The sequence below is a fragment of the Adiantum capillus-veneris genome, chromosome 21 (assembly GCF_014529385.1).
Source record: "Adiantum capillus-veneris isolate H3 chromosome 21, ASM1452938v2, whole genome shotgun sequence".
NCBI classification, from domain to species: domain Eukaryota; kingdom Viridiplantae; phylum Streptophyta; class Polypodiopsida; order Polypodiales; family Pteridaceae; genus Adiantum; species Adiantum capillus-veneris.
The window spans coordinates 105,849,055-105,863,037 of NC_140951.1; positions in this window are offsets into that span (position 1 = coordinate 105,849,055).

Sequence of the window (13,983 nt, forward strand, 5' to 3'; positions counted from 1 at the left end):
ATTCGGGAAGAAGAAGAGAATCCATATGAAGGGCTCAACAATTTACTTCTTGATGATGCATCTCCTTCCCAAAGGAGAACTCAAGAGCCTCCACCGAAGGAATGAGAAAGAAGCGAGTCTCCCGCCACCTCGGCGGAGATGGCTCCACGAAGACGGCGGGCTAAACGCTCTCCATCACCACCAAAGCGGAGAAGACCATCGTATTCTTCTCCTCACCACAATTCAAAGAGGGATGATAAAAAGCAAGAGAAGAAAAAGGCGAGAAAGAGGACACCCTCTTCTCCATCTTCTTCATCCTCTTCCTCTTATGAGAGCTATGGTGAAGACGACAAAGATCAAGACAAGAAAAAGGCGAGAAAGAGGTCACCCTCTTCTCCACCTTCTTCAAATTCTTCACCTTCTGAAGAATGTGATGGTGCAACTTTTGAACCATCAAAAAGAAGAGGCCATAGGAAATCCTATGCCGCATGGAAGAGGTCGTCCAAGCTGAAGAAATTCAAAGAGGGAGGGAAGAGCATCTCTTTCCTTACCTATGATGGCACCTTCGGTGCTACGGACAAAGTCTTGGCCTTTATCCAACAATTCGATGCGGCGTTTGGAGATGAGGGCTTCACGGAGTCCTCTAAGCTACGCCATGTAGCTATGCACTTTCAAAAGTCCGCCAGACAATGGTGGTCTAGCCTACGAGCCAACGGTGAAGCTCCACGAACATGGAAGGCTTTAAGAGCTTCCATTATGAAGCAGTTTTTGGCCACCGATGCCAAAGACAAAGTACTCACCGAATGGAGAAGCTTAAAGCTCTCTCCCAATGAATCCATCCACAAATATGTAGACACGTTTTGGGACCTACAACTCAAAGCCACTGTCTTCAAAAAGTTGGATTTTGGAGAGCAAAAGCAACAATTTTGTGCGGGCTTAACCAAAGAAATGGCGGAGTATGTCAACTCCCAAAGGCCACGTACCATATCGGCGGTAATACACCATACTATGGTGGCCTCTCGAATCAATTTCCAAACGGGGGGTAAAAGAAATAATAAGCCCCCGGAAAACAAGGGTTCCAATGAGCCTAAGGGGAAGGACAATGTCCAAAAGTCTCCTAAGGGCAATTCCAACAAAGCTAAAGAGAAGGGAGTTTACAAAGGAAAGAATAAACTCTCTCCTGAAGATCTTGAGCGTTATCGTAAGGATAACTAGTGTTTCAAGTGCGGCGAACAAGGGCATGTGTACCGCGCTTGTCCCCAAAAGAACAACCGCCAAGATCCTCCTAGAGCTTCTTTGGTTGAAATCCAAGAGGAGGAGATTCACCAAACTCACCACAAAGGATCTCCTCTATGCCATGCTTGGGGAAAGGTAAGAGAACATGATGCTTTTATTCTCTTTGACCCTGGTTCTACTCACAATTTCATATCTATGGAGTTAGCCACCAAGCTAGGCATACAATCCTACGAGATGGGAGATATCCTACCCGCAGACAGTGCCTTCAAGGGGCAAGAAGCTTCAGTCACTCCCTTAATCGGGAAATTGAGGCTTCATGTCCAAGGCTATGTGGACAAAGAGGACTTCTTTATCTCTCCTCTCAAGCATGAGGATGTAATCCTAGGGGCACCATGGTTTGACCGCCTGGCTGCCGATGTTAAATTTCCTGAAAGGAGAATCTCCTTTAAGTTCAGGGAAAAAGACATGTATATAGATGCTAAGGAGATGGGTAACACCATCCCCATTGTACATACACCAGCTTTCAACAAGTCAATAAAGAGCTCTATTTCCGTGTACATGATTTTTGTTAAAGATTCTCAAAATGAACTGTTGAGCCAGCAGAGGATCACACCCACATTTTTGCTCACACTCATCATTTTGTAACCATTGATTGTAATAAATGTCTTTTCGACATTGATTTTGATTTGAGCCATTCATTAAGTAACGGGACTCAATTGAGTTTCCAGCTTGTAATCCCGAAGGAATTTCACTTGCTGATGTAATTAGTTAGAGATGTTCTCACCTCCAAGGCTGAGGTATATAAGCCAAAGTTTTTGTAACCTAAGGGGGATTCAGATTATTAATCAAAGTGAGTTTTTGAGCGCCGTGACTGTGTCTGAGAGAGAGTGAGAGAGAGAGAGTTTTATCTACTTGCTACGCGAGCTACGGAGCCGCCATTGGAGAAGCGACACCGCCATTGTGTTAGCAACGGCGAGAGCTACGCACAGATACCAAGAGTGCGCGCTATCGGCTTCTATGTGTGGTAAGTTCCTACGAGCTTCGGTGTGAGTTTTCTTCCAACTCGTGTGTCGGAATGGAGCGTGCAGCATATGTATAGAACCACAACGAGTAGAGCTACACATTAGTACCATCGGGGTCAAGTTTCGATCACCGGTATTTTTCGGCCTGTCTTCATACGCGTTTACCGCACGGAGTGATTATAGGTTGATTTTGCAGTTCAAGTCCTTAGGGTGTTGTTCTTACCTAGTGAATAGACTTTCCCTTGAGTTTGAGATCGATTCAATGATTCTAGATCCTGTTTCGTATAGCATTCGTTCGTAGTACGGATTTCAGTCACTTGCGTATTTTAGAACTTAGATTTGATTTCCTTAGTAGTGATTGTCATTAGAAGGTCGAGTAGGTGATTTGACACCCACCTAGTTGTTTCCATGCGCCTGCGGGTCAAGCTCCGTCCTCGTTTGACAAATTCTGTTGTTGGTTGAGTTCTCGCTATTTAGCTTCCACTAGCGGCGTAACCGCCTTAACATGGACCTAATGCTTTAGCAAAAGAAAATAAAAGCAACCAAAAGGAATTAGAGTTATCCAATTTTCTCAAGGGGTTTCAAGATGTTTTTATTGACGACATCCCTTGTGAGCTACCTCCTAAACGAGGTAATGATGACCATGCAATTGAACTTCTTCCAGGAAGTTCACCGCCTAACAAACCTCCTTATAGAGTTTCTCAAGCTCAACAAGAGGAGATTATGCGGCAAGTGCATGAGTTAGTTGAGAAGGGCATGGTTAGGCCTAGCTCATCTCCATTTTGCTCACCTGTGCTATTAGTGCAAAAGAAAGACGGCACATATCGTATGTGTGTCGACTATAGAGCACTAAATAGGATCACTATCAAGAATAGGTTTCCCGTTCCACGGGTAGAAGACCTATTTGATAAGCTACAAGGATCGACCTACTTCAGTAGGATTGACCTAAAAAGTGGCTATCATCAAATAAGGATAGTTGATCAAGACATTGTAAAGACCGCATTTCGTACTACATTTGGTCTTTACGAATACATTGTCATGCCTTTTGGCTTGACCAATGCACCAGCCACATTCAACCGCTTGATGGAGAAGCTGTTCAGGCCTCATCGAACCTTCACTGGAGTGTTCTTTGATGATATTATCATCTACTCTAATTCATTGGAGGAACACAAGCAACACCTCCAGGTAATATTTCAAGTTTTAAGAGAGAATAAACTTTATGTTAATCGAAAGAAAAGTGAATTTTTCTTGCAAGAGATTCAGTATTTAGGTCACATTATCTCTCAAGATGGCATCCAAATGGATCCATCCAAGTTAGAGGTAATAAAAGGATGACCTAAACCAAGGAATCTTCATAAACTAAGAAGCTTTATAGGTATGTGTGCATACTATAGACGCTTCATAGAAAAGTTCTCACACATTGCGGGACCATTATATGACCTAACAAAGAAAAGTGTTAGGTATACATGGTCTGCTAAGGAGAACAATGCTTTCGAAAAGCTTAAAGAAAATCTTATCTCTCAACCTGTGCTTACACTACCGGATATAGAATTAGAAGGATATATATACTTTGGGGGACCACTACATCAGTATTATGTTACTTCTAGCTCACAAAGACCAGCACCAACAAATGGAGTGCAAAACCCAATGACAGCAGGAGGACAAAGAACTCAGGTTGCTGACTCTTTCAGTCAACCTCAGTACTCGAAGCCCGGACCAATGGGATCATTACATTCCAGAGAGTCAATGGATACGAATCGAGGTAGTGCAGTTCCAATCCCCACATATACCACTCCAGGCCCAAGGTTCGAAGCGGAACCATCACATTTACCTCCTAGTAGTAGATTCAGGGCAGGGGAACCGACAAGGGTAACCCATGAAGTCTATGATGCTAGAGAAAGCTTTAGCCGGGACACAGGAGCAATGAGATTGGTAGCAGACCATAGACGTATGAGACCATCTCAAGTAGCCAAATGTATGCCAAAGAAGTATGGTGGTTCAGGAGATCCGTATGCACATGTGTCACTCTTTAAGCAAGTCTTAAGAGCTGAGCAGATAATAGATTTCCATACACAATACGAGGGATTTGTTCTTACTCTAGAAGGTACGGCATTGACATGGTTTCAACCACTTAACATAGGGGGATTCCATGACATTGACGATTTGCTAAGAGAGTTTGCTGAGGAATTCTCAAAACGAGGGATTAAGCACAATACGGTCTCACAAATATATGCTTTTAAACAGAGAGAACACGAAAAAGTGAAGGAAGCTTCACTTCGCTTCAAACGATACATTGAGAGATGTCCAGTACGTGAACGACCACAAGATGACAGACTATCTGTTCTCTTTATTGAAGGATTGAGAAACGACACTCTCAAGAAGGACTTGCACTTGAAAGCTTGTACAAGTTTCGAGCAAGTAACGAGAGAAGCATTGTACTTAGTGGATAACTGTACGGTTTATGGAGAGGTGTCAGCGGATACAGATTTTGCATCCAGTAGCTCTTCCTCCGTAGCGAGCGAGACTACCACTAAAAAGAATGTTCAAACAACAACCATGCCAAATGTAGAGCAAATGATAGAAGATGCTCTAAAAAGGATGGCACCATACCAAAAACCATTGCCAAAACCACTGAAATGGTGTGCTATTGAACAAAAATGGACAAACCATCCAACAGAGGAGTGATATTACAACAAAGGGTATGTAAGGGAGCGTCAGTATGCACCTCCTGCTCAATAAGCACCACCTCAGGTACATCCAGTACCTCGATACCCAACGAGAAATGTACCAGGACCTATGGGGATAGAAAGACCGCAACCGGTATTGGGACAACAACCACCTTTACCAGGAGCAAGACCAGTGGGCATTAGATATGCACCAACCTTAGAGAATCAGGAAGAATAAGCCTTAGTGCATGTTCAAGCCTATTATGAAGAATCTGGTGCACACATGTCTCCAACTGTGTATTACCCACCAGAAGAACCCAAACAACCAGAACCATGGGGCATGATTGGGAATGTTGGAACACCAACAGTTACAAGTGCTTCTGATGAAGAGAGATACAATTTGGACGCAAGAACATTGATGTTCATAGCTCATGGAGGGTTAACAGGACAAAGACCATCCTATCCACAAAGGACGAATCAAGTGGGACCAAGACCAACACTAGGACCCTGTTACAAGTGTGGAGGTGACCATCTGATGAATGTTTGTCCACATACGGAAATCATTAGAATTAACGCTTATTGCACTGAGTGTGGGGTTACTCACTTCATTGAGGATTGTTCAAAGAATCTAAGCAAAGTGCAAAAGACGACATTGAATATGCTAGAAACTATTTCTACCAGTAGTCGGTCCGAAAATGAAACTCTGATACCAACGCAAGTTGTTACTAGAGCTCAAGCTAAGAAAACCACTAGAGAACCTGAGAATGGAAAGTTAGCGACTGAAGTGGTTAGTCAAGGACCGCGGAGTCAGAGAAACACATGGAAAGCTAGAAAAGCACGCATGAAGTTGAGAAAAGAACGTGAAGACGCTATTCTAGCTGAGGAACTAAAGCAAACTAAAGATAGATTAGAAAAACTTGAGAGTCAAAACGGGAAACGAGAGATGATCCCGGAAAGAACGAAACAAAAGAGTATCAAAGAAACAATGAGCTTAAGCTCAGGGGGATCAGTGCTAGTCGACAAAGTACACGAACCATTGGACGCAATGATGACAGCTTACGAAGCTAGGTTAAAGAACAACCAAACACAAGAACAGAGGTGGATGACATACCCAAACGCGGAATTAGAAAAGCAGAGACTTGAAATGTGCAAGAGAATGATCGAGACTGCACAAGCCTTATTAGAACCACCGAAAGAAACAATGAATTGTGGAACGGAAAACCCAATTCAGCAAGAGACTATCATTTCACGGGTAGCTGAAAAGACTCCCAGTGCACAAAAGCCTGAAAATACACACAAGGATGACCGCATAGTATTGAACACAACCGATCAGGAGATAGAGAGTTTTCATCCAGTCATACAGAGGTCTTACAGAAGAGATGAGGATTACAATGAATTTTGGAAACAAGTGAGAGAGGCAAACTTTGCAAACGAGCTAAGTTGCCAAGCTAATCAGACAATTTGGGAAAAGGACATCAGGAATCCTCCCATAGTGGAATTTGAGGCAGGATCTCAAGTGGACTTGGATCTGCAATCTTACTGGGGAGATGGGGGCTCTGTTAGAACAATGGAGAGCAAACCTCATTCACTGAATACCTTACCTTCATACTTAGGAGAGTATGAAGCAAAATCCGAGATTAGAGCACTTCCCTCACGAAGAATCTCATTAGAAAAAGTCATGGACTCGCAAGGATTGATAGAGATCTTGTCAACACCAGTGACATGCACTATCACTCTAGCTGAGCTTTTGAGGCTAAGACCACATATGTGGACCACTGTAGGAAAATGCTTGGAGAAATTTGGGATAAAAGACCCAACATCGAGACTGCAAGAGGGTATACAAGAGCTGAGCAAACCACAAAAGAACGCTAAGCCTGTACCCTTAAACAAGGTCGGAGAGTATTGCGAAGGTGAAGAGGGGAATACAACCTTACCAGTTGAATTCCAAGGCGTGAACACGATGGCAATACTAGACAGCGGAGCTGGGGTAGCCATTGCTACAAAAGAAATCTGGAAAAAATGGGGGAAACCAGCAATAAGAAAGACTAGGTTGAAACTCCAATTAGCAGATGGACACATGGAGAAACCTATGGGGTTATTAGAGAAAGTCGTAGTGACTTCTTGCGGCATTGAAAACGAACATACTTTTGCTATTGTCGATTTTGGCAAGGAAAATAACTATGATATCATACTGGGAAGACCATTCATTAGACAATTGAAAATGGTCCAGGATTGGGGCTACGATCACATATACCTAAGAAATATGGAAACCACTACACGTGTGAACCTGAAAGACCATAGCTACAAAGATGTGAACCGAACACCGGTAGAGGAGTTTGATTCAGCTACTTTGGCGGGATCCGAATTTCCAGCTTGGTTAGGTAAGCCCAAGGAGTTATGGATGTGTGGGGATTCGAAATGTGGAAGTCTGAGATGAGAAGAATATGTTTTAGAAAGGGCTATCGAAGACGAAACTTATATAGGAGAACCCTTTCCAGAGGACACGCTTGAACCATTAGAATGGACACACATTCTAGCAACCCTAGATGTTTGTGCAATCCCGGATGGTCCCACAATGAAATTTTGCGACAAGGACGGGTACGACGTGGTTCCGTACTTCATGCTGAGAACTCTACTCGAAAAAGAAACCGAAAAGAACGATACACTGGAAAAGGAAAATGAATAAGAGGTGTTTCGCGACATTCCCGATCATCCAGAGTGGGGAAATGAAGCAGACAACGAGATAACGGACAATTCAAGCGGAAACGAAGAAACTATAACGGATGCCGATTTTATGATTTTCCGAACCAAACTAAACCACGCCAGAAACGCTATAGAGCAAAGAGAAAAACAAAGGGGGTTAGAACCAATCCGATGCCTAGAATAAGAGGAAAAAATCAATTCCTAATGATAGTAAAGGCAGAAGATTGTGTTAAGGACAAGATTTCTGGAAGAATGAGAGGCAATGATCAAAAGAGCTTACGAAAAGACAAAAGAGGCTCAAGAAATCAAGTTCAAAGGAATGGAACGAAAACTAAAACAGAAAAATCAGAAAAGAACAAGCGCAGCAGAGAACACACGGAGTCCAAGTTAGAACGTAGAAACAAGTACAGAGAGCTCAAGAAAACTCTGAAAGAAGTTTGGACGACAGAAATTGAGAGTGGAGAGGACGAAAACGCCAAAATCAAGGAAAACATGGATGTTCCCTCCCACTACAGGAAATTCACAATAGAGGATAGGAAGGTGGTATTAACCCAACCTATTCGAGAGAGAAAGGAGAACGAATCTTATGACGGACCGGAGGATGCAAAAAAAGTTGATTTAGCAGCTCCAGGTGAGACACCTAGACCGGTGTACATAGCCACAGATTTGTCTCCAGGCGAGGAAGAGAGACTTTTGAGTCTTCTCAGAGAGTACAGGGATGTGTTTGCATGGTCTTATAAGGACTTAAAGGGAGTTGACCCATCGATATGCCAACACACAATCCCACTAAAACAAGACGCAAAGCCTAGCAGACAGAGACCATACACATATAATGATACGTTTGCTAAGCGAATCAAAGAAGAGATAGATAAGCTAATGGAAGCTGAATTCATATACGAGATTGAACACACCGATTGGGTATCTCCGATTGTGGTGGTACCCAAGAAGAACGGAAAACTCCGAGTGTGTGTCAACTTAAAGAAAGTGAATGCTGCAACAATCAGGGACAATTATCCCCTGCCATAACTGATCATGTTCTAGAGCGTGTATCAGGGAAAACAGCATACTCCTTTCTTGATGGTTTTTCAGGATATAACCAGCTAGCCATAGCACCGGAAGATCAACATAAAACAGCTTTTGCAACGGAGTGGGGAATTTATGCTTATCGGGTTATGCCTTTTGGTCTAACCAATGCTCCCGCAACCTTCCAGAGGCTGATGACGCATGCTTTCAAAGAATACTTAAGGTTGTTTCTAGAAATATACATGGATGACTTATGTGTACATTCTCTTCTGAGAGATGAGCATCTAGAACACCTAAGAAAAGTATTTGAGAAATGTAGGACATATCGCATTTGTCTCAATCCTGAGAAATGTGTGTTTATGGTCCGACAGGGCAGAATTCTGGGACATATTGTCTCACAAAACGGAATATCCACGGATTTAGAGAAGATAAAAGTTATAGTGGATATGCCTAGACCAACCAATGCGAAACAAGTACAGAGCTTTATGGGACATTGCGGATATTATAGACGATTCATTTACATGTACGCTATAATAGGCCAACCACTTTACAGGCTAATAGTGAACTTTGAATGGACAGAGGAGTGTGAGGAATCATTCAAGAAATTTAAAGAGGCACTCATTAATGCTCCAGCCTTGAAATCACCAGATTGGGAGAAGCTATTCCATGTGCATATAGATGCTTCTGCATATGCAATAGGATGCATTCTTGCTCAGCCAGAAGAAGGAAACATGGATTTTCCTATCTGTTACGCCAGTCGACAGCTCAACAAGACAGAGAAGAATTACACCACAACAGAGCGGGAGGGATTAGGAATGATATATGCTGTGAAGAAATTTCGGCATTATCTTCTAGCCAACAAGTTTGTGTTTTTTACGGATCACCAAGCCTTGCTCTACCTAGTGAATAAACCATGCAATACCGGGAGAATAGTGAGATGGTTCATTATCTTACTGGAATTCGACTTCACGGTAGTAGTAAAGAAAGGAAAAACACATCTTAGAGCTGATCATCTTTCGCGATTGACGAATGGAGAAGACCCTATAGGAGTAGATGACGACATGCCAGACGCGTACTTGTTCAACATAGAAATGATACCGAAGTGGTCTCAAAATGTCGTTGGCCTATTAACCTATGGAGGAGAGTTTGATAAAGAGAATACAACCAGAAACATATTGCTATTCAGCAATCCAAGAATCTTCAATTGGTTGCAGGAAGGTTGTATCAATTGGGAAATGATCATGTTTTACGACTATGCATCAATCCTGAGGAATATAATATATATCTGCGCGAAGCACATGTTCAGGAATGTGTATTTCATTGTTCAAGAAGGAACACATATAGGAATTTGTTACAATTGGGAGTCTATTGGCCAGGAATGAAAGAAAGCGTACATGAATATGTCACTGTATGTATTGTATGTTCATCAAAACCGCCAGCAGAGTATTCGACATTATATCAGATAATGATCGCTCCGGAATGGAGTCAGTATATTGTTGAATATCTCACAAATAGAACTTTCTCAGAAGGAACGTCAAAAGCTCGTCAGAAATCTGTAGAGACAGAAGCTAGAGATTACGCTTTAATAGGAGATCGACTCTATAAGAGAGGTAAAGACAACCAGCTTAGGATTTGCGCATCAGAGTCGGAGTATGTGATAATCCTGGAGCAAGCTCATGGAGGAGTAGGTGGAGGCCATTTCTCGGGTGATAAGACAGCAAAACTTGTCTTAGCCGCAGGAATATGGTGGCCAACATTACATATGGACGCTGAGGAATACGTTAAACGGTGTGATGACTGTCAGCGGACCAAAGTACCACTTAAAAGAGATGATATGCCGCTGAGACCAATGATGGGGACAAGAGCTTTTGCAAAATGGGGGATTGATTATGTCGGACCCATTTCACCTCCTGCATATAAGACTCATGCACAATACATCGTTGTGGCTACAGACTATCTAACAAAGTGGGTCGAAGCAAAGGCAACTCAAAAAGCAGATGCCAGGACCAAGGCACAATTTCTATATGAATACGTCTTTGTACGATATGGATTGCCAATAGAAATTGTGAGTGATCGAGGCACACATTTTATAAATGAAGTGATAAAGATCCTTCTAGATGAATTTTATAAATGAAGTGATAAAGATCCTTCTAGATGAATTCATGGTAATCCATAGGAAATCAGCCCCGTATCATCCACAAGCAAACGGACAAGCTGAAGCAACAAACAAAACCATATGCACGGTCCTTACGAAGATTGTATCTGAGTCGAGAACTGACTGGGACCAGAAGTTGCATTCAACATTATGGGCATATAGGGTAGCATATAAAACATCAATAGGAACGACCCCATATAACATGGTTTTTGGGCTAAATGCTATCTTACCAATAGAATTCTTGATTTCAACCTTAAGGGTGGCTAAGGATCTAGAGTGGACAGGGCACGAGCTTTCTGATAGAATAGATGACCTGGAAAAGCTAGACGAGCTTCGCCTAAAAGCAATAGCTTCTATCTACGCTCAAAAAAGGCGACAAAAGGAATTTTTTGATAAGCATGTGCGGACTAAAGAGTTTAAGGTTGGGGACTATGTCCTAGTTTACACTTTGAAACAGCATGCTAAGAAGCTTAAAAAGCGAGGGATGGGACCTCTGGTGATTAAAGATCTATCACCAAGTGGAGCCGTCAAGCTTGCTACATTAGACGGAGAAGAAATGCCCAATTGGATTATTGGATGCAGAGTGAAAAAGTATCTTTTGCCGCTAACCCAAGACATGCTTCTCAAAATACATCAAGAAAAGCTGCGTGTCCAAAAAAAGAAAAAGATTGTGGAGGAAGCGCAAGCCGAGGCGAAGGAAAGAATGGAGAAAAGAAGACTACTGCGTCAGAAACAGCGCAATGGAGGAGCAATACGAATAAACGTAGTCAGTATAACAGAAAAGGATAATGACAAAGAAGAACCCATCATTGAATGCAAAGTAGGAACCAACCAAATCAAAGCCAGAGCACTATTGGATTCAGGAGCTCAAACTAACCTACTTTCAATCAGTTTGTATAGACAATTGACAAATGACACTAAATTACAAATTGCCAAGCAAGAGTTAAAGAGTTACTCTGAGAATTCAATCAAAACTGTCGGATGCACAGTTTTACATATACAGATTAACCAGTATGTGTATCCTCATATGTTTTACGTGGTTGAAGACCAAGCTACACAACATCCATTATTGCTAGGACAACCATGGCAGAAGCAATACAATGCAATGATTGACTGGAGTTCTAAATCAGTGTTTATCAAATACGAAGGTGAAAGTCAATCAGTTAAGTTCACCAAAGAAGCAGAGCCAACTCCAAAGGAAGAATCCAGGAACAAAGGTAAACAACAACCAGAGAAAAAGAAGAAGCAATGGCAACCAAAAGTTTCTATACAACTGGATTGCTCTTCGACGAGGAACTCTCAACAGTGGATAAGGAAGACAAGCAATAATATAACAGCTCAAACTTTGGAAAAAATGGAGTCAACGTTGGTATGGAGACCAAAAAAGGTTGTGACAGAGGAAACAAAGGTGGAAAACAGAGTCTTCAATACCAGACAACAGAGTGATTCCAGACAATCAAGGACAGCGAAACAGATCTGGATTCCAAAGAAGTTCATGACGGCACAAAGCTATAGCAAGCAAATTTGGATCCCAAAGATTTGTAAACAGGAACTCCCTTCAGTACAATCAACGGAAACTCCTAGGTATTTCAAGGCGAGGAAATCAACACAAAGAACAAAGCAGGTTTGGGTCGCAAAGAGTTTGTGGCAAGCACAAGCAAAGCGGAAGCAGATTTGGATTGTGAAAAAGAACAAGGTAAAGAAGAATCCGTCTACTGATTCTACTACCGAAGTGCCAAAACCAACCCAAAACCCGACCAGCAATTCTTCAATCAAACAAAGAGCAGCTTTATTGGAAAGACTGTTGTATCATCGCTCTACAATTGCATTGGGAACTTATGACCAAAACAACTACAATGCTTCGCCCACAGACAATTCATAGTCATCCAGGAGGACTCAGACTAGGAGGGGGGGAGGTATATAGGTATACAGGAGCTACAAAGCAGCTACAAGCGAAAAAAAAACAAAAAACAAAAAAGAAAGAAAAACCAAAAATTATATTACAAGGGCAGTGTTTTACATGATTTTGCAATTTTTATGTTTGATTGCGGATATTGATAATATTTATGCCCTTATATACCTTGCTTTGCAACAAGAAGAGATCAAATGATGAATTTGGGTCTCTAGACGTGTAAATATCACTAAATAAGAGTGTTTTTTGAGCTAAAAAGTGGAAAAAAGTGGTAATCCAAGTCCAGAAATCACAAATAAGTGTATATTCATATACACAGGGTTACTAGCTATTTATTGTGTATGTTTGGAATTTTTTGGCTTCAATTTGCTATTTTCCTTTATTTTTTATGATTTTCTTGATAAAAGTAAAAGAAAAATAAAAAAGCAGGTGAAACGAGATCAGAAAAAAGAAAAGAATAGATGGTGATGATCCTAATGACAAGGGCAACCCATGGTAAAAATTGAGTACAATTCGGGAAAAGTTGCGGAAAGCCCGAAATGACAGAATTTTGGCAAAGTGGACTGATTTCTCAGAAACAGGTCAAACGGAGTCCAAATTGAGAAATTTCAAATCCTAAAGTGCATTTCACGACGAGATAGGAGCACATGTCAAATTTGGTAACAAGTGATCCGGGAAGTCCGAAGTTAAGTATTTCTCACATCACTTTCAAGCTCATTTCCACTATTACCTTCTTGGAGAGAGCAAAGAGCACACAGGAGCATCCAACCTTCTACAGCCTTCTACGACTGCTACGAGAGCTCGGAGGACACCAGACATGAGAGGTAGACTCGTTGCCATAAGCTTTTGATGCTTATCATTAACTTTTGTCGCGAAAACTGACCAAAACCAAGAAACAAGAGCAGACGGGGAATGGGGAAGAACGCTAGGTAGTGGCACAACCGCCTAACCAAACCTTGCAAGAACTTATAGGTGGGTTACCCTAGTATAGAAGATGGGTTTCTAACACTCAAAGCTCAAGAAAGAACGACTGGAAAAACCCTAGGTCAACAGAGCTTGCAAGAGGCAAACAGGAAAAAGTTATCGAAACGACACAAAACTTCTCATGAAGCTTAACAACATCAAGGGCAATGCAACCATGGAGTATCTCCAGGTTTGGACCACCAAAAGTAGGTCGGAACAACCGATTCGGCTGCGGACACACAAAGCGTCATTTTGGCATAACGGCTGAAATTGACGACCGAATGAAATGAAACTTCACAAGCAGCTTTAAATATACATGGATGA